This window comes from Pteropus medius, unplaced genomic scaffold (assembly GCF_902729225.1).
Source record: "Pteropus medius unplaced genomic scaffold, Ma_sr-lr_union100, whole genome shotgun sequence".
NCBI lineage: Eukaryota > Metazoa > Chordata > Mammalia > Chiroptera > Pteropodidae > Pteropus > Pteropus medius.
The window spans coordinates 24,278,846-24,302,939 of record NW_024346667.1 but is presented as its reverse complement, the minus strand read 5'-3'; the positions used below and the strand labels follow the sequence as shown (position 1 = coordinate 24,302,939).

At 31.5% G+C, this 24,094-nt stretch overlaps 1 pseudogene; it reads right to left on the bottom strand.

The window, feature by feature from the left end:
- Positions 1–24,094, bottom strand: part of LOC120613202 (nascent polypeptide-associated complex subunit alpha-like) — a 116,159-nt pseudogene that overhangs the window by 27,810 nt on the left and 64,255 nt on the right.

The window sequence follows — 24,094 nt, the reverse complement described above, 5'->3', positions numbered from 1 at the left end:
AATAAGCAGAGACCAACTTATGGGTAAAGTTTCTATAATTTTTTAAAGACTTCATAACAGTTCTCCCTTGTAAAACATGTGTTAAGGCAAGAAATAACTGTTTATTTTTCATTTTCTGGGTGACTGGCTCAATAACTAAAATCAATGAATCAATCAAATATTGTTTCATTATTAGATTTCATTAATAATCCCAGAGTTGTTAAGTCCACAAACTTTATTGTTTTATAAATAACTAAAATCTGTTTTTCAGGTCATCTATAGTTATTTTTTTAAATTTCTCCTTAAATTCTCAAAATCAATGAATGTTTTATAAAAACATTTCATGAGTTAAATTATTTACAACTTATTTGATATCACAATATAGCCCTTAAATGAATTCACTGTAACATGCCTACTCTTTAATTAAAAGTGGAAAACTCACATGCTGTTGCTTATAAATGTGAGATTGATCAAAAGATAAGCTACTGACAGTGCTGTCATCTACAAGCAGAGACTTTTCTTTATGTTAAAAGTAATGATTGTAAAAAAAAGTCAGTGAAAATTAGAAATCCAATGATATCGTTATTTTTTTAGATAATTTAGAGTACTTCTAATTGATATGCAGCAATTAAAAAGTAGAAGTCTCTGAAATTGGTTGTACCAAGTTTAAATTAGTTTAAACTATGATTTTACTAGTTCTCATCACTAGATGAACTAGAATGATTTGCCGGTGATTGATGTGGCTCACCACTGAGTATCCTACTATCAAAGTCTCTTGAAGAAGACCACGTGAAATAGCTGACCTAACTACAGAGTCACTGTGTGGAGATTTCTTACACTGATCGTTAAACTCTCAGAAATTTGATTGATCACGTTGTTTTTGTTCTTTAAACACTAGTTTACTGGACTTTTATTTAGAATCCATGAAATGTGTCTGAAAAAATAACAAAACAGGCAACAGGCTGAAATGATCATAAGTACACTTATTTGCACTGTATTCTTTAATTTAAAAGTAGTCTTATTTATTTACTTACTCTTTGGTATGGTGATTTTAAGTCAATTTTTATTTATATACTTCGCCTATTTACATTTTTCTTATGAAATATTGTTTACATTTTGTGTAAGATATAAATAATTGAAGATGCTTCATACTCTTGCAGTCCAAATTGTTTAGATTGGGTGAAACTGTATTTTTGCTGATGGGTGAAAATATAGTTATAGCTTCCCTGAGATGAGGGGAAGAAAGACAGGAAAATAGAGAAAACAGAATCTGTTAGTAATACTAAATTTGCATCAACTTATAAGTACTTCTCACTCCCCACTCTCATTTCACACCATCAAGGCAATTCTGACTTCTTTAAGTGGCTTTAAACTTCCAATTTAAAAATAAGAACAAATATTCACAACTTTCTTTTAAGTACATTAACTGTTTCAAAATCACTAACCATGTTAGATTATCATATAAAAGTAGTTTAGAAGTGTAAATTTAGTGTTTAATAACTGTTTCTCAAAAGGTTTACTCTGCTAGTTTTCTCTTCGTAGATGTCTTTAATTTGACTTTCGCAAAAAGTTTTAGTATTGCTTATATCAAGTGACTTTTCCACATAAACTTTTTTTTTTTTTTAAATGGTGGAGGGCACCACTCCTCAAGCTATACTGTGTTAATTATTCTTATTTGTCTGAATAATTCTTCATAGACTAGAAAAAATGATTACACATTTAAGCTGAAACATAACATTTTAATGCTTTATAAAGCAGACCAATATGGACTTTTAGGTCTATTCTACTGAAATCTTCTATTAACAAAATCAGTTGTATTTGGCAATATATTTGTTAAATATCAATTCTTTACTCTTCAAAAAAAAATCATGACTTACACGAAGTTAGATAATTAAAGGAAAAATAATCAAGAAATTTAATTAAATTATAAAGCAGTTAAATATCTAACAATATTTAAGGGCAGAGTTTTTAATTTACTTTCTTGTTTTTTTCATATATTCATCCATTTATTTAATGAATATATACTGAGCACATACTCTGTACTAGATGTGTTGAGGCTACAATGGCGAACAAAATTGAATAGCTCCTGACTCCATAAAACTCATATAACTGTGTGTTGGGAGGAAGGAGACAACGAATAAGTAATTCTACAACTTTCTGTGAAAAATACTATGAAAAGAATATCATAGAATTCATACAAATTGCCATGTTGGTAAGAGATGTTGTGCAGGCCCACCTTAGGAAGGGACATTTAATCTAGAATTAACCCATTAGGGTGAACAAAAGATGTAAAGAGCTAAGTGAAGAGAATTCTGTACAGATGAAATAGCGCATAAAGTGGCAAAGAAATTGTCTCTGAAGAACCAACAGGAGGAGTCATGCTCAATTTTGAAGAGTTTGGAAACCTAAATGGCAGCCAAAGCATTTTTGGGATGTATGTGTGTGTGTGTGTGTGTGTAGTTTTTTTCTTGTAATAGTATTTTTAAAAATAAATTTATTACTTTTAGTGTTTCTATTATGTTCAAGTTACTGTTTGTCTACATAAATAATATAAAATATATAGGCGAGATTTTCTTTCATAATTAAAAATAAGAACTTACATACTAGCTGCTAGCGACTGTTCTAAAATGGTTTAATATTTTAATTAATTTCTTTCTCATGACAACTCTTTGAGATAGCTGTTGTCACCCATTTAATACATAAGAAAAAATAGCCAGAAGAACTTAGTAATTTGCCCAGGGTTACCATTACAAGTTACAAAAGCAGAAGTTGAACCTAGCCCAGTTGGCTCCAAAGATTTTGCTCCTTATTTTTCTTTTCTTTTTCTCCCTCTCTTGTTCTTTTTTCATGAGTATACATTAAAAAGATGTAAAAATGCCTATATTTCAAGACAATAATAAAATAAATACCTAAAATAAAATAATATTAAATGCAATATTACCATTGTAATCAAATTCTTCGTTGGTTCAGTTCTAGAGAGATCCTCCTTCTCCTTCCAGGCCAAAAAATCATTATAGAAAATTTTGTTATTTATTCTTTTATGTTTCACAGTGTTACAGTATATGTATGTAGCTTTACTTGATTTAAAATTTTGCACAGATGATCTTAATTTCAATATAATTATGATATATATATATACTCTTCTGTGACTTAATATTTTTAATTAAATATATTTTTAAGGTTCATATGTGTTGATATGAAATTCTTCTCTAGACCCATTTCTGAGAAATTAAAACATCTTGCTTTTCATTAATTTTCACTGTTGAACAGCATTTCATTATATGACTTTATAAAATTCTTATTTATTCATTCAAATGCTAATAGGCACTTGGGTTCTTTCTAGTGTTTTGTTTTTAGAAATAATGCTGGTATGTGCATTGTTGTACATAGTTATAAAAAATATTTCTAAGAATAAAATTGCATATTTGTAACTTTACTTGGTAATCTCAAATTGTTTTAGAGAGTGTTTCAGTTTATACTCTGGCTATACCATCTATTGCTCTATCCTTTATTAACCCCTGATATTTCTTCAAAAACATTTTTGAGATCTCATTATTTTGTTTTTCAATCTGGTAAAAATGAAATGGTATTCATTTAATGGTTTATAATTTGTACTTTCCAGGTTAATAAAAGTTGATTTTTTAAAATCTTTATCATCTAGTCACATATTTCTATTGTGAAATATTTTAACACGACTTTAGCCTAATATACTGTTGTGGTGTTTGTGTTTCTCTTACCAAATAGATAGAAACACAATATACTGAAAACTAAAACTTTTTTGATTGTATATGAGGCAAATATTTTCTTCCAGTTTATATCCTATCTTTTTATCCCTTATGTTTTTTTCATAATAAAAAAATACTTTTGATTTGATGTAGTCAAATTCATCAGTCTTTATTTTTATGACATATATCTTAAGTCTAAGAAATTCTTCTCTAGACCCATTTCTGGGAAATTAAAACATCTTGCTTTTCATATGTAAGTTGTTAATCCACTTGAAATTTATTATTTTTTTTAAGTCATGTGTGAGATTGGATTAAATTAAGAGGAACGATTTTAAATATAATAAAAAGTCATGGGAAAGGAAAGACTATATTCAGAAACAGTGGATGGATTATATGGACTAAGTTAAGTTATTTTAGGAGAACTCAAAAATGCACCAGAAAGAAAACTAGGAACATGTAGTAGTGATCTTTAATATAGACGAAATTCGTACAGCACAAAATACACTGTGTTTGAAAATTATGAATAGGCTTTATTATAATTAAGATAGTCCTCTAAGAGACTGTTTTAAATTCAGAAAAAAAGTTAGCAGAAAAATTTGAAAGCAAAAAAAAAGAATAAGAAAAATTTTAAAGAAAGATATATATAAAGTGATTGTGATTATATATTTGAGATAAGGTGAGGGGAGTAATAAAATTTGTTTATTAGGTATGTAGTCCATGTGAACAGGAGAAAAAAAAGCTCAATTAAAGTAAGAGTCAAGGATAATTGCCTGGTATAATAATAAGAGAAAAAAAGGAGGGTGGAGAAAGCATGGTAAGAGTTAACTAGAGATAAATACCATGAGTATTGAACAGCATTTAGGGCCTAATATAGCTAACCTTGATGCAACTTTTAAATATCTGTATGGTGATTGTGTTTTTCTTTTTTCCTTGAAAAATTAAGAGACAGAAATCTCAACTGTTTAAAAATAGTTTAAAAGCTATAATAGTGAAGGTAAAAATCTTCTGTAGTTAATATAGTAAAATTCGAGAAGATGTTCCTAGTATAGTGTAGCACCTAATAAACATATTTAAGGCAAGGTTACAGAATGCAGCATTCCTCAAATCTATGTAAGCCATTTGTCACAGAATAATTAATAAGAAATTTGAAAATATTAATTCTAGGAGCATAGTTTCATTGCATATATAATGTCTAAGAGCAAGAATAAAACAAGAACTAATAGAGACTTCTGGTTATCAGTTCTGCACATAGGGAGCTTGAAAGTTGCCGCTCTGTTCTGATAAGTTAAAAGCTGAACAGGGCAAACTTCAGCCTCCAGGAGAATGCAGGCAGTCTCAACTACCAGACCAGAGGTTCACAAGTAGAAAACTGCAGAACCAGTGCTGGGATAGGAAAATCTGAACAATAATTGATGAATTATTGGAGGTTGAGAGAAGGCAAGTGTGAGCATTAAAAACTCCAGCAGGACCCAGTTATAGGTGGGCCCATTCACTTTTGTTTGACCAAGTTCTCATGATAAATATTGGGAGGGGCGGAGGGGGGTAATCCTTTCATATTTCCAATAGTAGAAGGAAAAAGGGAACCATTTTGAAATATTCCAGAGCACTGAGATCTTCTTAAAAGTGTGTGCCCTCAGGAAAAAAAATAGTTACCCAGAACCTAACCTGCAGGAGTTTTATCAGAGCCTGATTCCAATGCAGTCCAGCAATCCTGTCTCATCTAGTGGGTGGGAAGAGGAATTAAAAGTTTTGTGAAGGTCACACCCCAGAGGCATAGGCTCATTAAAAGACAGAGACCTAATCACTGGACTATACAAGGCTTCCCTTCCCCAATACCTCACTATCACAGTACTAAAGACCTAATGCTGGCAGTTGCTTTTACCCAGTATATAATGTCCAGCTATCAAGAAAAAGCTACAAGGTGTATAAAAAGCAAACAAACACAGTTTAAAGAGACAGAGTGATCTTAAGAACCAGACATGGCAGGGATGTTGGAATTATCAGACTGGGGATTTAAAACAACTATGATCAATATGCCAAGGGCTCTAATCAATAAAGTAGGCAGCATGCAATTAAAAAAAAAAAGGCAATGTAAGCAGAGAGAGAGAAATTCTAAGAAAAACTTAAAAAAAAATGCAGGAGATAAAAAAAACTGCAACAGAAGTGAGAATGCCTTTGATGGGCTTAAGAGTAGACTGAACACAGCTGAGGTAAAGAATCTCTGAGTTTTTAGATATATCATCAGTTAGGCCTTCAAAACTGAAAAGCAAAGAGAACAAATTCTAAAAAAACAAAATACAATAAAAAAACAGACTTTATTTTTTTAGAGCAGTCTCAGGTTCACACCAACATTGAGAGGAGGGTATAGAGGATTCCCACGCACTGCCTGCACCCGCACATGCATAAATTACTTCCCCATCATCACTATCCTACATCAGAGTGGTACATTGCTGTAGGTGATGAACCTACATTGTCATCATAATCACTCAGAGACCATCGTTTACATAAGGGTTCACTCTTGGAGTTGTATTTTCTGTTCATTTGGATAATTGTATAATTATATGTCTCCACCATTATAGTATCATACAGAATGATACAGAATGTTTGCATTGCCTTAAAAATCGTTTGTATTTTTTCTTAAAAAATAAAAAAGGACTAATAATTTTTCTAACTATTTTTGGATAAGGTATAGAGTTTCCTGTAAAGGACATAATTTATTGGCGATTAGCTAGCTATCTTGGTAAGAGAGAAGGTGAATGTATTGTCAAATAAAAATAAATCCGGGCCTACATAAGTAGAGAATTTATTTTAAAAATCTATTACAACACAGAGGATGCTCTGATATTAGTAATTTGCAAACATCTCAAAATCAAACGAACTGGAAAAAAAAAGAAGCTTTTCTATTTATATGGATGCACAAATAGGACGAACAGGGACTTTGTGAGAGAAGAGAGCAAGCAGTGTTGACTATGTAGGTGGCAATAGGATGCATCAACAAGAAATGTTTCTCTGTGTGGTTGGCTGATTCTCCGAAAGAGATCCTGAGGATGGATAATCAGCACCTAGTGCTTGAGTGCTTGCTCAAACTTAGAGGCAGGCCAAAGTTTAGAGGTCTGTGGAGAAGAGAGAAGCTGAACTAAAGTTTGGTTAAGCCAAAGTTCAGTGGATAAGTTCAAGGCAGTGTGAATACTTGGTCAGTAGCTGATAGAAAAAAAGTGGCAAAAATTTTTATTTAGAGATATGTACTCAGTTTTAGATCTTTAATGTGGAATAAAATAACAAAGTCCTTGAAGTGAGTGAATCAAAAAGCCTTTGTTTCCAGAATATGATTCCTATTTACAGAATTTCTGATAGTACCTGCATATATATTTTATCTGCTTACTACTTGATTCTTTAGGTTTCAGTCATGCTAACAATCTGAGAAAGTTTCATAGATTCAGAGATCTTTCACCCATAACTTAAATAAATTAATATAAAATAATTATAATAAAAATTATTACAGAGACACATGTATATATATATGTGTGTATATATATATATATACATATATATATGTAGAGATGAGATAGATAGATTAACTCAAGGAAATACGAAGTATGAGGTTTTTATAGAACTTAGAAACAACATGATTTATAAGCTTCTGAAGAGATTATTCCTAAATTTTTTAGAAATGACTTTTAAAATTTTTACATATTTTAGTTAAAAATGTGTTACTTGAAACTTTTAGAGTAAAAAGTTTCCACAGAAACATGAATCGCATGCATGCTTTACAATGTTAGAATCTAGCTTTGATAGTCATTTGAATTCATTTTGAATGAAGTTTTTTCATATCTCTCCATGGATATAAACATAAATATTTTAGCTTTTGAAATTGTGAAAATGTGACACCAAAAATATTATAGCGTACATACTGAACTAAAATGCAGTATATTACTTCACTGTGATATTTGCACTTCAATTTTCCTTCTCTGTTCATCCCCTTCAATTTCATTTATATTCAAAATGGAGTGAAGATGCATGTTATATTATAGTAACCTTCAATTCAGCCAAAACTCAATTCAAACTGGAACCTCAATGTTTGTTCAATTAATGTGCATTGACCTTACCTCCATATTAATGTGCTATTTTAATATTATCAATGTCCTATAATATACAGTTTATAATTTACACATCTGTGAGTGCTTTGCAAAATCATATATTCAGCTGAACCAAGAAATCTCAGTTCAAATGAATACGGATAGTCAAACAAGGTAAAGAAATGTTATAAAGGGTCAAGTTCTCTCAAAGGAAAAAAAAAAATTAAAGATGATGTAACTGACAAAAATGGTCATGTTTATTTCAAGAAAAATTATCATTTTATGGAAATACTTTATCTAAAATGCATAAAATAGAATTTGGCAGTGTATCATTCTCACTAATAGTTTAATGAAAAGGAATTACAACATACAACTCTAAATTAATAAACCTTCTTCTGAAATGAGCATTAATGATTAGATTGAAATAGAAATGAGTATTTCTGTTGGAGTCAAGTGGCATCTAAGAAGAAATTCAAGTAAAATAATATAAGGCTACCCTGGAAATAATAAATATTTTTTTAAAAAAAAATTTGAGCCTATGGTGAGTTATAGAATAAAGAGAATTTGGAAAGGGGCTATATTGTGAATTGCCATGATTATTTTATTCTCAACTCAAGGTAGTAGTGTTTTTGTTGGGAGTGGATAGATGTTGACTTTTTTAATAGGATAGGTATATAAAGAGTTAAATTTTGGTGATGAGTTTTCTTATTAAAAGGTACTGGTGTGGTTTACATGCCTGAAGATATAAAGTCAGTCTAGAAACATAGTAAAGAATTGACCTGGGCAAAATTTATTTGGCATGTAAATTAGGGATTAAAGTGGTGGTGTAGAGGAAAACATAAACAGATAACAAAGAGAGTAAGTGATATTTATTGAGCAACTATCATTCATTTATTGCTTTGCTAATAACCTTACATAGCTTATCATACCCCATTTTTATAATAATTCATCTTGGAAAGTATTATTATGACCATTTGAAAGATTAGGAAGTTGAAGTCCATTGAGGTTAAATGATTAGCTAGTAAATCCTAATACAGGCTTTCACACCTGGGTCTGGTTCCTAAATTCAGGGACTTTCTATTCCCTAAAACAGTATGATTGGTACGATTATAAGATGAAGGTAAATAAGGCTTTTCCAATAATAAAGACTAAGGTTTCTAGAAGTGGTGTATGAGTTGTTTTCAAATAAATTGAGGATTAAGAACAACCATTTATTTAATTAATTGACAATTTGAATATACATGTATAGCAGTTGCAGAGTTCTTAACCTGTACTCATAGAGGAACCACCTTTAGCAACCTATTATATAGTACTTATATGAAGGTTTCTCACTGTCGAACCATGAATTTACAGATAACTAATCAGGGAGTTTGCAAAAATTCATTTCAATAACAATAGAGTTGAAGATAATATGAACTCATATTCAGCTTGGTGTAGGTACAGTAGTTACATATAGATATTTTTATAGATACATGTATATACATGGGTTAGTATTCATTCACACATGTATTTCCTTGCCTCTTCAGTTGAGAGAGGGTAAAAGAAATGGCATCCTAACAGCAATGAGCACAACTGGTACTCAGATCCTGGTTTCTAATACCATTTTTCAGATAAATGACCACAGCTTCTTAAAGAAATATTGATTCTAGAATGGGGTCAGGAGATATACAAGATGAGCCTGAAGCATCTTGTGGTGTCAGGAAATAAGGAAATAAAACAAAAGCCCACATTGATGGGCATATGTCATAGGGATACAGGAGCCAATTGAAATAACTCCTAAAGGCCAAAGCTGGAACAATCTGAGCAACAAAATAAATTTGTTTTGGATTATAACTCAAAGTGTAATAAATATCCATAAATCTATACCAAACAAATGGTTGAAAAATTAAAATATGGAGTAAAGAAACAAATCTTCCTTGTAAAATAATTCTAAATAAATTATGTTGATACAATGCTCTCAGGGAGATGAAGCATAAATCCCTACTTCCTAAGCATGGATTGTGCCGAGTGATATCCTTCCATAGAGTACGGCATAAAACTGGGGAGAAAATAGTAACTTTACAGTAGAAAATCCTAAAGAACATTTTTCTAGCCAGGTAATCAAGATCAATACCAACAGTGATAAATCATGTTGATGGTATGTACCTATGATATGCCATAATAAAAATAGCATCTTTGCTCTGTGTTCTCCTCCCAGAAATTATAACTACAGACTGAACATAGGAAAACATTAGCCAAATTCTAATAGAGTTAAGTTATACTTTTAAATGCGAATATGTTAGAAAGAAGAATGATCTCAAATTAATAATCTAACCTTCTACCTTAAGACACTGGAAAAAGAACAAACTGAATCTCAAACAAGCAGAAAGAAGACAAAAATAAAGATCAGGGCAAAAATCAATGAAATACAAATAGGAAAACCATAGAGAGAATTAATGAAATCAAAAGTTTTCTTTGAAAATATGAACACAGTTGACATTCATTTAGCCAGAGCGACCAAGAGATTCTCTTATTTTAATAACTGCTTGATTAAAATATCTTGTATAATAATCAATTCTTTCCAAATATTAGACATATGAGAAGATAGAAAGCTATTTATTTTATAACTCACTCTGGTTCTTTTCATAGAAGGAAAATCCCTTGAGGTTAGAAATTTTGAGGATTAAAATTTAGAATTTTTTTGTTAGTAAATTATTAATCAGTCATGACTAATCGCAGGAATATGACAAATATATTTTCTCTGAAGTAGAATTTTTGGTTTATCTGCAGAACAAATTTGACTAATCTGTCATCTATAGCATCTCCCCTTAGAAATATTAATTTCCTTATATTTTTGGTCCATGTGCTTTAGAGGCCAAGATATTAATCATAGTAGTTTTATTATGTGTATATTTTATTCATCCGTTCCACAAATATTCAGCAAGTGAAAATTTATGGTGTTTGGTAAGTGATTTATCTGGTTAATTTTGACAACAAATGAGACTTGTTAATGCTAACTGGTTGTGTGGCTCTTGAATTCTGAAACAAATTTCTTCTGATTACTAACGAAGGTTGCTCCCTCTCTCCCCTACACTTTTAACATCTCCATCTCTATTCATTCTTTTGAAAAATATTTTAAATTGTCATCCATATTACTGAAAACTTCCTTTCAATGTATAGATATATCTATAAAGTATCATTGAACTGAAATGTTGTTTTTCGAGGACCTGCTTTATATAGCATCTACTTTTATGATATATATATTTTTGAAAAGGTGATATATTGTGAAAATGGGAAGAGTTACATAAGACCGGCAGGTTCTTTGGAAGAATTGGAGCAGCACCTTACATTTTCAACCATTTGTACTCTCATTTATCCTCACTGGATCGTTAGTTACATCATACTCCCGCCATACTACAATAGCAATAATTATCAGAAGGAAAAAGGTGGAAGACTTCAATGTGTCATATACACTTACCAGATAGGTTAAGAAGGGTACTTGTAATTTGAAAAAGCCCCACAGGTTATTATGATATGCACCTAAATAGAAAGTGATTTTGTTGAGGATTGCTTTTCAGGGTTGAGCACAAGAGGTTTCATGAGTATATTTCGCTAAGGTGACATAGCTGTCTTTCCTGTAAGCCAAATCAAATGAATGTTACTTAGGATGCCTGTCTGTGAAGCAATCCTATCCTGTCCTCAGTGCAAGGTGTACTTGAGCAGCAAATATATTTATACAGTTAAAAAAAAATAACCTGCATGGACAACAAATAGGCAAAACTTAGATGTCAACCTTGAAGATTGGAGGACGTCTTCGGTTACAATGTATTCATTTCTCTTACAATGCCTTCTCCCCTCCAGAATTTCCCTGGCATGCCCCTCTCCATCAAAATTTACTATTAGAAAATCATTCTAGCCATATGTGTACAGGTAGAGTATAAAAATAAAGGAAGCTAATATAAGCTGAGTGCTCATGATGCTCCGGGCACTGTGCTGCCCCTTTTCTCTCATATGTCATTTTGGCATCTAGACCATATCTCCTAGACTGCCTTGCACAGATAAAAAGAATGTGGAATTTCATCATGAGATTGCATGCCCTGGTTTGGGGTTTAGAAAGCAATGACTATGAGTCAGTAAGACTTACACTCATGGAAAATAAGGACTTTAGAGTTGTAAGGAACTATGCAGATTTTTCGATCTAGCTCACTCATATTTCAGAAGATTTGAGGCCACACTTCTTAAAAGAATAATTTACTTCATGCAAACAATTAGAGGATTGTACCAAAACCAGATTGTTTGCCTGTTTATTTCAAATCTCATATTTCTCCAACCACAACTGGCCCCTCTTGAGCTAAATTTATTTTTTAATAATTTTATTGTAAATGATTGTCTGCATTTTTTTCTAAAACTGTTTGCTACATTGCACTTGACATGTTGTATCATAAATAAATGCTTATTGTAGGGTGTGCAAAAAGTAAAGCATACTTCTTTTACCTTAGCCTTCTTCATTCGTAGAAAATACTTTCCAGGACACCCACTTGATACCTGAGATGGCAAATAGTAATGGACCTTATATATACTGTTTTTTCCTATACATACATACTGCTGATAAAATTTAATTTATAAATTAGGCACAGTAAGAGATGAACAACGATAACAAAATAATTATAATATTATATATAATAAACTTAAAAAATTTGGTCCCTGTCTCTCTCTCCAGTAATTTTTACAATTTTCAGTCCAAAACTATTCTTAAATCTGTGTAAACTTCTCTTACTTGAAGTAAATGGCTTTGTGTTACTCATTTCAGGAGATCCCTTGCTTTCTGGCACAACACATTACCGTCAATTAGAATACATTTCCTATTCGTGCCTTCCACCTCAAAATGTAATGTTTTTTTTTTCCATCTTAACTAAATATTTATCATGCATTATGGCTGTAACACTTGCAGTTTGAGGTACGACAGCAAAACTAGCATTTTTTTTCCTCCATGATTTCATGGACAGAAGACTCACTTTTACCACAGATTTCAGAAACCTCGACATACTTTTTTTTTTTTTAAGTTGAAACCTTTCACCTTTTCACTTAAAGAAAGCACTCTTTACAACTTCTCTTTGGTGTATCCAAATTGCCGGTTATTAAGTAAAATGAGGATTACTTGAACATAAGCACTGTAATACCTGGACAGTTGATCTGAGAACTTAGATGGCTACTAATGAGTGGGGAGTGTATACAGAATACATAAGCTGGACAAAGAGATGATTTACATCTCAGTCTAGACAGAGCCAACCGGCGTGAAATTTCATTACGCTTCTCAGAACGGCGCGCAATTTTAAACTTATGAGTTCTCAATATCTGGAATTTTCCATTTAACATTTTCAGACCATAGTTGACCATGAGTAACTAGAACCTCGGCAACCAAAACCACAGATTAGGGGGTGGGGGACAACTGTACTGCTTTTTTTTTTTTTTTTATTGTGATACAATTGACATAACAGTATCTAAATTTAGGTGTACAGTATAGTGAATCAAAATTTGTATATTTTGCAAAATGATCATCAAAATAAATCTACTTAACATCCATTGCTATACATAGTTATAAATATTTTTCTTGTTATGAGAACTTTCAAGATGCATTCTCCTGGCTACTTTCAAATATGCAATATGGTATTATTAACTATAGTCACCAAACGTGTTGTTACATCCCCATGACTTATTCAGTTTATAACTGAGAATGTGTACCTTTTGATCCTCTTCATCAATTTCATTCCCTTTACCCCTTAACTAAAGCAACTCCCTATCTGTACCCTATATCTATGAACTTGATTTTACTAGTTTGTTCTTTTAGATTCCTCAGATAAGTAAGATCATACAATAGTTGTCTTTCTCTGTCAGTAATTTGGAGCATCTTTTTATATGCTTGTTGGTCATCTTTATATCTTCTCTAGAAAAATGTCTATCCATCTCCACTTTTTAATCAGGTTGTTTTGTTGTTGTTGTTTATTTGTTCATTATTGGGCTCATTGACTTATTTATATGTTTTGGATATTAACCCCTTATTGGCTATATGGTTTACGAATATCTTCTATTTAGTAGGCTGGCTTTTTACCTAGTTGATGGTTCCCTTTGCTGTGTAGAAGCTTTTCAGTTTGATGTAGTCCCACTTGTTTGTTTGTTTGTTTGTTTGCCTAAAACTTAGTTTTAGATTGCTTTAAAGTTCAAGTTACAGATAATTATACTATATTAATAATGAATTCTCTTATTTGACATTTAGATATTAAGAAAGAGGAATAAAATATATGGATGACCTAGTTATAATGGTAATAAATAATAGATTGGGGAATAAATATGGTTTCTGAATTTTAACTTCAAGTTTAAACTAGGTAGAATTTAAATTTAAAGGCTTACATTTAAGAGTATCTATTTTTCATTCCACACCACTATACAGATCAATTATGTTTTAGAAAATTTCCATTAAAAAATACATTCATAGTGTCCTCAGCCTTTTGAAAGGATATTAACTTTCAAGCTGTTTTAATTTCTTTAAAGATAATTATATGTTTTATTTGGTTTAAAAAATATTTGAGGGTTTTATATTATGCTGATTTTTAAGATAAAACAGTTTTACAATTGAATAAAATGATGAGAGCAATTTAGCATTTCACAAGTCACTATCTCTGAGACATACTTACTGAACTAAGTGTATGAGTTCTGGGCTTATCACAGAATCGTGGAACTATATAGAATTTCATGGATTTATACAAACATACAAACTATTTTCTAATTTATTGAATTTTTGAAAATATGAAAGGAAGATCAAGAAAGTAGAATTTACACAGGATTATTTTTATAATCCTGTGTAAATATATATTTGGTAGTGAACATTCGTATATAACTAATAAGCATTCATTTATTGTATATATGTTTTTTAAATGTTTTCTTCTTTAAAAAATTTTACTTATATTTATGTGTCAGCAAAATTAATTCCCAGCATGTAAAATATATCTTAAACATAAAAAGGTTTTTATATGTTTATATGTTTGATAGCAGCTATTATAGCATAAGATGATTTTACTTTCAAAAGAAAACTATGTGGAGTCAGGAGGTATTACAGACAAGAAGACATCTAATACTGCCTTAGCCCATGTTTCTGATCTATGCGAAACTTTGAGAAAGGCTGTTTTTTCACTAAAATAGCAGCTCAGAAAGATACGTTGAGAAATTGACAGCTATAAAGAGTGTGTGTTGTAGAACAGATTGAAAGTCCTTTTAATCAATATTTCTTTTACCCTTAGCATGTGAAATAGTCTGATACTATTGACAATTATTTAGCTTTGTATAAACGTCTAATTGTTCAGAATAAAAAAAAGCTACCTATCTAAAAAAATATGCCTAAATAAGTTTTTGTATGCTTGGAAACTTCTTATCTTGCTCTCAGAGAGTGTAAGATTTATGAAATCTATGGAGCGTGATAGAAATAGAAAACTGAAGTGCTTTCATCATGTTCAGCAAAGAAAAGATTGGCTTTCAGATTGCAATATTAACAGAAGGAGAAAAGGAGGCACTGAAACAGATGAGATTGTGTAGCAAAAGGACTAATGAAGGTAACTTGACTAAGGAGGCTACGTTTGGCAGAAAAATAAGGCACTTCAGAGTTTTACTGTTTCTAAGAAGTCATGTCTTGGTTCAGGCAGGCCTGGAGAACTGAGGAGGCCCATTAAGATGGGTGAGATATGATTCAGTGAGAAAATAGGTGACAAGCAATGCTTGGCCTTAGACAGGAAACAGTGGCTCAGCGTGATTAGAACAGTACAACTGATGAAGGAACACGATTCTTGGGAGACTGGCAAAAGGAAGATTGAGTGTCAAAGCTCTGCTCAGCTTGCTTTTGTTTGGTATAGTGCCAGGGGTTTAGTGCACACAAGCAAAGCTATCAAGGCAGGACGAAATCCAGTTATACTAATTTATTGACATGGCAGTGGGAGGGGCAGCGAGGAAAGAGAGAAGGAAAAACAGTGGACTTATGTGTAACCAGGACTCTCCTAAACGCCAGGTCTTTAGCAAGACTAATTGCAGAAACTATCGGCTGCTGTGTATGAGAACGCCCAGGTATTGACTATATTGCTCAGGATATAAACAGACTGAGCCTTTAGTTGATAAAAATTATTAATTTGAACTGAGAAATGTCGGGGAGTAAGGCGAGTATGGATATCATATTCTGAGTGAAATAAGCCCATCAACAATATTAAATGAATGAGTCCTTAATATTAATCATGAAGGAAACATTACAGTGAAAAAGACAAATCGATCAGTTATTCACAAATAACTGATTTATTTTTAAAACTTTTTCCCTATTTGTTTCTTTTATTTAAATTGCAGAGTCAAAACACTTGCAATTTTTTGTAGGTAAGGAGTACTATCACAGAACCTTTACTATGTTTTCCAGAATCCCTTGCCTTGTGCAGTTCTAGGTGAGGGCTGGCAAAAAGAGAAGTATGTGTGTGAAATTTGGAAAACAGGAGTGAAATAGGGGTCATTACTGAAGATTGTCACACACCTATGGTTCCAAACTCTCTTTGACATCATCAGCTCTTCTTCCAGACTGTTGAACTTACTGATCAACATAGGCCCCAGGCCCTCCACTACATGCTTAACTGTAGACTCACAGAGATGACAGCCACACAGAGGCAGATCTCACCATGAGTTTTTCAAAGTGTTTTTGTATGATCCTTTGTATTTCTGCAGTGTCTGTCACAATTTCCCCTCTTTCATTCCTGATTTTATTTATTTATGTCTTTTATCTTTTTTCTTTAATGAGTCTAGCCCAGGGTTTGTCAATTTCATTACCCTTCTCAAAGAACCAGTTCTTTGTGCATTCATTTTTTCTAGTTTTTTTTTTGTTTGTTTTCAATTTCATTTATTTCTGCTCTAATTTTGACTATTTCTTTCCTTCTGCTGACTTTAGGCTTCATTTGTTCTTTCTTTTCTAATTTTTTAAGATGAAGCATTAGGTTGTGTATTTGAGCTCATCCTTGTTTTTGGATATAGGTCTATAATGATAGGCCTATATTCAAAAACCACTTTTGTTGTGTCCCAAAAGTTTTGATGTGTTGTACTATCATTATCATTCATTTCCATATATCTCTTGATCGCTCATTCTATTTCTTCTCTAACCTAGTTATTCTTCAGTAGTATGTTGCTTAATCTCCATGTATTTGTGGTTCTTCTTGCTTTCTTTCTGCAGTTGATCTCTAGTTTCAAAGCAATATGATCAGAGAATATGGTTGGTATGATTTCAATTCTCATATTTGTTGGGGCTATCCCTGTGAAAACAGTATGGAGGTTCCTGAAAAAAACAGAATTGGTCTACCATATGATCCAGCGATCCCTCTTCTGGGCATTTACCCCCAAAGACTTGAAAATTCATATCCAAAAATATATTTGCACACCAATGTTCATAGCAGCATTATTCACAGTGGCCAGGACATGGAAGCAACCAAAGTGTCCTAAGAAGCTATGGCACATATATACAATGGAATATTACTCAGCCATAAGAAGAGATGAAATACTGCCATTTGTGACAACATGGGTGGACCTCGAGATAATCATGTTGAGTGAAATAAGCCAGACAGAAAAAGTTGAAAATCACAAGATATCACTTATATATGGGCTATAAACCTAAAAGCAACAAATAAACAGGACAAACAAACAGAGAATCATGGACATTGACAATAGCTAGTGGTTAGCAGAGAGTAGGGGGGAGGTGGGATGTGGGAGGTAGATGGGGTAAAGGGGGTCAAATATGTGGTGACAGAAAGAAATATAACTATGAGAGGTGAACATACAGTGTAAATATATATATGCCTTACTGTTAAAGCATATGGCTGAAACTTATTGGATTTCGTTAACCAATGTCACCATAAAAATAATTGATTAATTTTTAAAAATAATTTAAAAAAAGGGTGGATGTGTCTTTTGAGATTGACTGGTTAATGACTTCTTTGTTCCTCGAATTCTCCTTCCTGGCTTTTGCTATCCAAACTCCATCCGCAAATATAAAAGGTCAAATTAGTACAGTAAATTCCTTATCTTATAACACTCATAGTGACTCTGCTGCTTTAACTGCATCCTGACTGAAAAACCAGGCTCTGTAAACATAGTATTAATGCCTTAATAAGTCTCATTTTTTCCCCCAAACCACATGAACTGTCCTTAACCATTTAGATTCATGATTAGTATAAACCTTATTCTTATGATCTCACCTCTTTACTGATACAATCTTGTTTGTATACATAGATTCTTAAGTTTCAGTGATTTATTTCGTCTTTACTCTTAACATTTTAAGAAGTCAAGGGACTCATGGACATGGACAATAGACTTGTGATTACCAGAGCATGGGGTGGGGGGAGGGGGCAGGGGGAGGAGGAAGTAGGTTAGGTAAAATGGGTCAAATATGTGGTGATAGAAAGAAATCTAATTATGGGCAGTGAGCACACAATTCAATATATATATACCTTAGTGTTGAATTGTACACCTGAAACTTACTGGATTTCATTAACCAGTGTTACCATAACAAAAATAAAAATAAATTAATTAATATAAATAAATAGTCAATTCACTCAGATGCCACAATTTTGCATAACAAGAAAATTTCTCATAAGATTAGCCAACCTGGAAACATCCAATCACTTTCTCTGTGATTTCTTTATTTTTTATTTATTTCCTTTTTAAAATTTTTTCCTAGTCTCCCCTTCAAATCTTTTCCCCCTCCATACATTGAAGAATAAGAAACAATAACTATATACAAAAGAACCTAGAACCCAATTGACTGATATGTAGTAATCTTTCTTATTTCAGTTATGTACTTTTTTAAAATAAAATTTATTGGGGTAACGTTGGTTAATAAAATTATATAGATTTCAAGTTTACATTTCAATAATATATCACCTGTATACTGCATTGTGTGTTCACTACCCAAAGTCAAAGTCATATCTCCTTCCATATTTTATTTTTCTTCTGAATATATGTAGCTTGACTTCCCATTACTATTGACACTGTTTATTTTTACTCAACAAAAGCACTTAACTCTTTTCATACATACTGCTAAAGATTTTCCAAACAGATATGCTTAAGTTTACAATAAGAGATTATTATCCATATGTTTATTTTAACTTTATTGTAATAATATCAAGGTGCTATGTGCTCCATTAACTAGCTGAAATTAACAACAAATATTGTAAGAACATGTTTAATCCAGATATTATACTCTTTTCCAAGGGAGTAGAAGCAGTATAAATAGGATATGTTGTGTTCAAGTATAACATAGATATTTTTAAGTTTAGTAATAAAGCATATAGCCAAGTTCATACTGGTACTAAGTAAATATTAAACAAGCAATCAAGGGACTGTGTTATATTCTTATAACAAACCACTCCAACCACCATAAACATGAAATGTCTAATGGTTGCTTACACTCATTTATTGATACACTGTAAACCTGCCTTACTTCATGTGCCTTGGCGAAGCCAGTGACAGAAAATTAAAGATATGTGTTCACCATCTACCTTTATTGCCATCTGAGACAGAGTGCTTTGGAAGATTCTCGATCAAAAGATCAGAAAGGTATATAACTTATCTTTTATATGCTACTTTTATAAAAGAGTGCATTTATACAAAGGCCAACATGTTCAAGAATAATGATTACCTTTTGAGGCCAAATTTCTTCCTTTTCTCCCTAAGTAGGAAGCAGTTCTTAGGAAGTGATGCCATATGGAGGCACAGGAAGATCCTCAACTCACCTCCTTCCAGGGATACAACAGATCTTTAGCTAGATATGGAGCAACTTCTTCTAACAAGAACCTGAGGTCTAGCTGAACAGCTATTCCACAACAAAAGATAAAAGGACAACATCGAGATGGGCCACTTCTTCAAGACTAGGAGAGATAGCCATTTCATCCATACATAGAAACAAACGCAGATGCCAGGCAATATGAAAACAACAACAACAACAACAAACAAACAAACAAACAAACAAAACAAAGGAATATGTTCCAAATGAAAAGCAAGATAAATTTACAGAAAAAAATAATAACCTTAATGAAACTGAAATAAATAATTTACCTGATAAAGAGTTCAAAGTAATGGTCATAAAAATGCTCGCTGAACTCAAAAGAATGGATGAACACAGTGAAGCTGTTCCTTTACACCAGTCAGAATGTCTATTATCTGAAAAACAAGAAATAACAAGTATTGGCAAGGATGTGAAAAAAAGGAAACCTTTGTACACTGTTGGAAGGAATATAAATTGTTGCAGCCACTGTGGAAAACATTATGGAGTTTCTTCAAAAAATTAAAAATAGAACTACTATATGATCCAATAATATTACTTTTGTGTATTTACCCGAAAAAAACAAAAATACTAATTTGAAAAGATATATTCATGTTTGTTGCAGCATTATTTACTATAGCCAAGCTATAAAAACAGCTTAAAGGTCTATCTATGGATGAATAGATAAAGAAGATGTGGTGAAGGCACACAATGTAATGCTACTCAGCCAAAAAAGAATGAAATCTTGCAATTCATGACAACACGGATGAACCTGGAGGAATTGAGGTAAGTAAAATAAGTCAGACAAAGACAGACAAAAACTGCGCGATTTCACTTACACGTGGAATCTAAATAAAACAAAAAAATGAACAAACAAAATAAAATAACACAAAATAGAGATACAAAATAGAGATACAAAGAACAGATTGATGGTTGCCAGAGGGGAGAGGAGTTGGTGGAGTGAGTGAAAGCATGAAGGGGATCCAGAGGTATGAACTTCCAGATATAAAATAAATAAGTCATGGAGATTTAATGTACAACATGGTGACTGTAATCAATAATAATATATTGCAAATTTGAAAGTTGCTGAAAAAGTAAATCTTAAAGGTTCTCAACATGGGAAAAAATTTTGTAACTTTGGGGAGGGATGGTAACTAGATTTATGATGATAATTTTGCAATATATACAAATATTGAATAATTATGCTGTATACCTAAAGCTAATATAATAATGTTGTATGTCTATACACTTCAATAAAACAAACACAATGAAAATCTCCTAAACAAAAGTTTTTCTTACCAAAATGTATGAGATACAATGGCAGTCTCCATTTGGAAATATAGATAATGTCTAACAGGAGTGATAATTGGGGAACCAAAGGTTTAAAAATTCTTATCTGACATAGAGACGATTTAACTAAGAAGGACTGGGTGGGGAGAAGCAGTTTTTAAATAAACACTAATCAGGAAAGCTATCTTTTCTTATTTGTCAGTTGATGTTCCTGGAATTCCCCACTTAAGTTTAATCCCTCTTATATTAGACAATAATTTGCATTTATAAGAGACAATAACCCAAATCGATCTTGCTTACACAGAGTTCATAGTGACTTAGGTAAAATGAAAAGTCCCCAGAGTCTTCTGGCTTCAAGTACAGCTGAATTTTGGTCAATACATTGTATCAGGTTTAGATTCCTTTTTCTGTTCAAATTTTTATCAAAAAGAAAGAGCCTCTTTATAAAATTAATGAAAGAATATAGAATTATTTTGTGCTTTGACTTAATCTCATTCCTACCAGGAGTACAGAAAGGTCCATTCTGGATGGGCTGCCTGCCTCTGGTGCAGGGGGAATATTAACTCACCCTAATAACATTTCCGTTAAAGAATCTAGACTTAGACTTAACCACAGATTAGAACATAATTTCTTTTAAAACACTTTGTATTTTACAAAGCTTAAATATAAATATTTCCATATTCATGAGCAACATAGTATTTAAAATATCTAAACTAGGAATGTTTCAAGGAGGACATAGACAATAAGGAATTACAGAAAGAGTAATCAAGATTATAATAGAAATACAATTTACAGTTAAGATATCAAGTGGTTTCTGAGTCCTATTTACACAGATCAGAATTATAAGTTTGAAAATATGTTGCATTTTTCCCCCTCTGAATTATTTCATTTTATTTTTTTATTAAAATTATTGGGGTCACATCAGTTAATAAAATCAAATAGGTTTCAAGTATACAATTCAATAACACGTCAGATGTATATTGCATTGCATGTTTACCACTCAAAGTTAGACTTCCTTCCATCACCAAATATTCGACCTCCTTTACCCTATCTACCTGCCCCCTGTTCCCTTTTCCCTCTGGTAACTCAATCCACTTAAAAATAAGAATTTTTCTGCTTCCTTGAAAAATTGCTTTGGAGACAATCTTATCAGATTATTTTCAAATTTTCTTAAGATTATTTAAATGTTACTTGATCTCATTTATTTTGTTTCCTAAGAAATCTATACCTATTAACTTGCCAATGCTAAGCATCACTGATCTTCCTGTAACAATCATCATATTTCAAATAGACTAAAAATGTTAATTCTTAGTTAGAATTGAAGTCTATTGTTTACCAGTTCTTTCAAAGCTTTGGATGAATAAGATATTTCCATTCTGAGGAAAAAAATATTGGAACACCTACGGAATTGAAATTATCTACCTATAGTTTAAATATTTGGTTCCAGTTTGACTGTGTACTCCTAGTGTGAAAGAAAATAAGTTCCTGATTTGGCTCGGGGGGAAAAATGGGCTTATAATCTGAATGCTCATTAATTTTTCAGCAAAGGGTTAGAAGAAATCTTATCTCTATTCTGTGTTCGTTCAGTAAAATGAATTTTTGTATGTTAATCTTTCATAGGGCTTCTGTGAGCATGAAGTTTGCTAGAAGTGATTTACTGTCTACTGACTTCAGATTCTGAATCTTTGTATTTTGTTAATGGAATTGATAAAAAAAATGAGTCTCTCCTGGCTTTTTCTTCCTTTCCTATTTCCTTCCTACTTTACCTTGGCAGAGATTTATTTCTAGGCAAGAAGAGGAGTCAGGTATATGAACTGCAGTAGTGCTTATCTCCCTCTGAGGTCACTGTACTGTATGCTTTTCCTTCTGTAACAAGAAAAGAATATATTGATCATAGATGCGTGATAGTGAATGAATGTTGTTGGGGAAGCTACTTTTTTTTTGCACTCTACAAGAAGTCTTTGGAGGGAGGTCATTATTATTTCAGTTAGATGCTACAAACCAAAATGGTTTAATTTTTAGTTGCAAAGATACATAAACTTGAAAAGTGAAAATTATGCACTGTTTACTAAAATATCCCAAACTATCTTTGAATTCATTGTTAAATAAAATAAAGTTTAAAAGAAAATATGATCCTTAAATTAAATATACTGATAAATTATATTTTGCCTTAAAATATTTATTTTAAACTAAAGATACTTCCTTGATGAACCAGTAGAATATAGAAAAAAAAAATAGTGTTAAAGGTTCCAGAAGTTGCCTCAAATGATCTCTTCTCAGTTTACACTTCCATTATCACTTTCTTGATACATTTACCTCTCATCAACCCTCCAAATCTAAAAGTGGTCTCCCAATTTTTCAAAGTACAGTATATTTTGTTTCTCTTTTGCATTGTTAGAAAATATGTTATACTTTATATATAAATAGATTAGAACTCATTCTCACAAGTAGCTTTAATCATTTAATCTCCCTTCTTTGGAGATAAAGAATAAGAACAGCTCTCAGGTGACAATAGCAGTGTGTAAATGATTGCCATGTATCAAGCATCTGGGTTTTTAGTTCACCAAGTATTGTATATTTAAAATACCATTGACATATATATATTTATATAATTCACCAAGTATTGTATATTTAAAATACCATTTACATATATATATTTATATGTATATATAAATATATATATTTATATACATATATATATTTAAATTGGAGACACATAATATTCTTCATTCTTGGAATGCTTGATAATATTATAGCATAACCATAAGCTGAAATCACACTTATGATTATTACAGTAAATAATTTTAAATAACTTTGAACACATGTACTTTTAGTATTATGTAAAAATATCAACACATAATATAAACTATATAATATGTGAAAGATATCTAAAAGATAGAGTTTAGAATAAAGCCTAGGAAGAAACAAAAATAATAATAGAATTTGTATCTAGGTTGTAAGATTAAATTACTTTTAGTTTTCCATTTTATAAGTTTATTTTATAATTTTATATGATGAAGATTCTTGACTTTTTAAATTAAAAATACCTTAATTTTTAAAGATTCTTGCTACAAGTGTATAAAAACAATAAAATTGATTAATTATGGAGTTATTTTATTACTTTCCTTCTGTTTCTATTCTTCATTATATTTATCAGTCATTGAAATGTAATGTGTTGATTTTAAAAGAGAAAATAAAGTTTATATAAGCAAAAATAT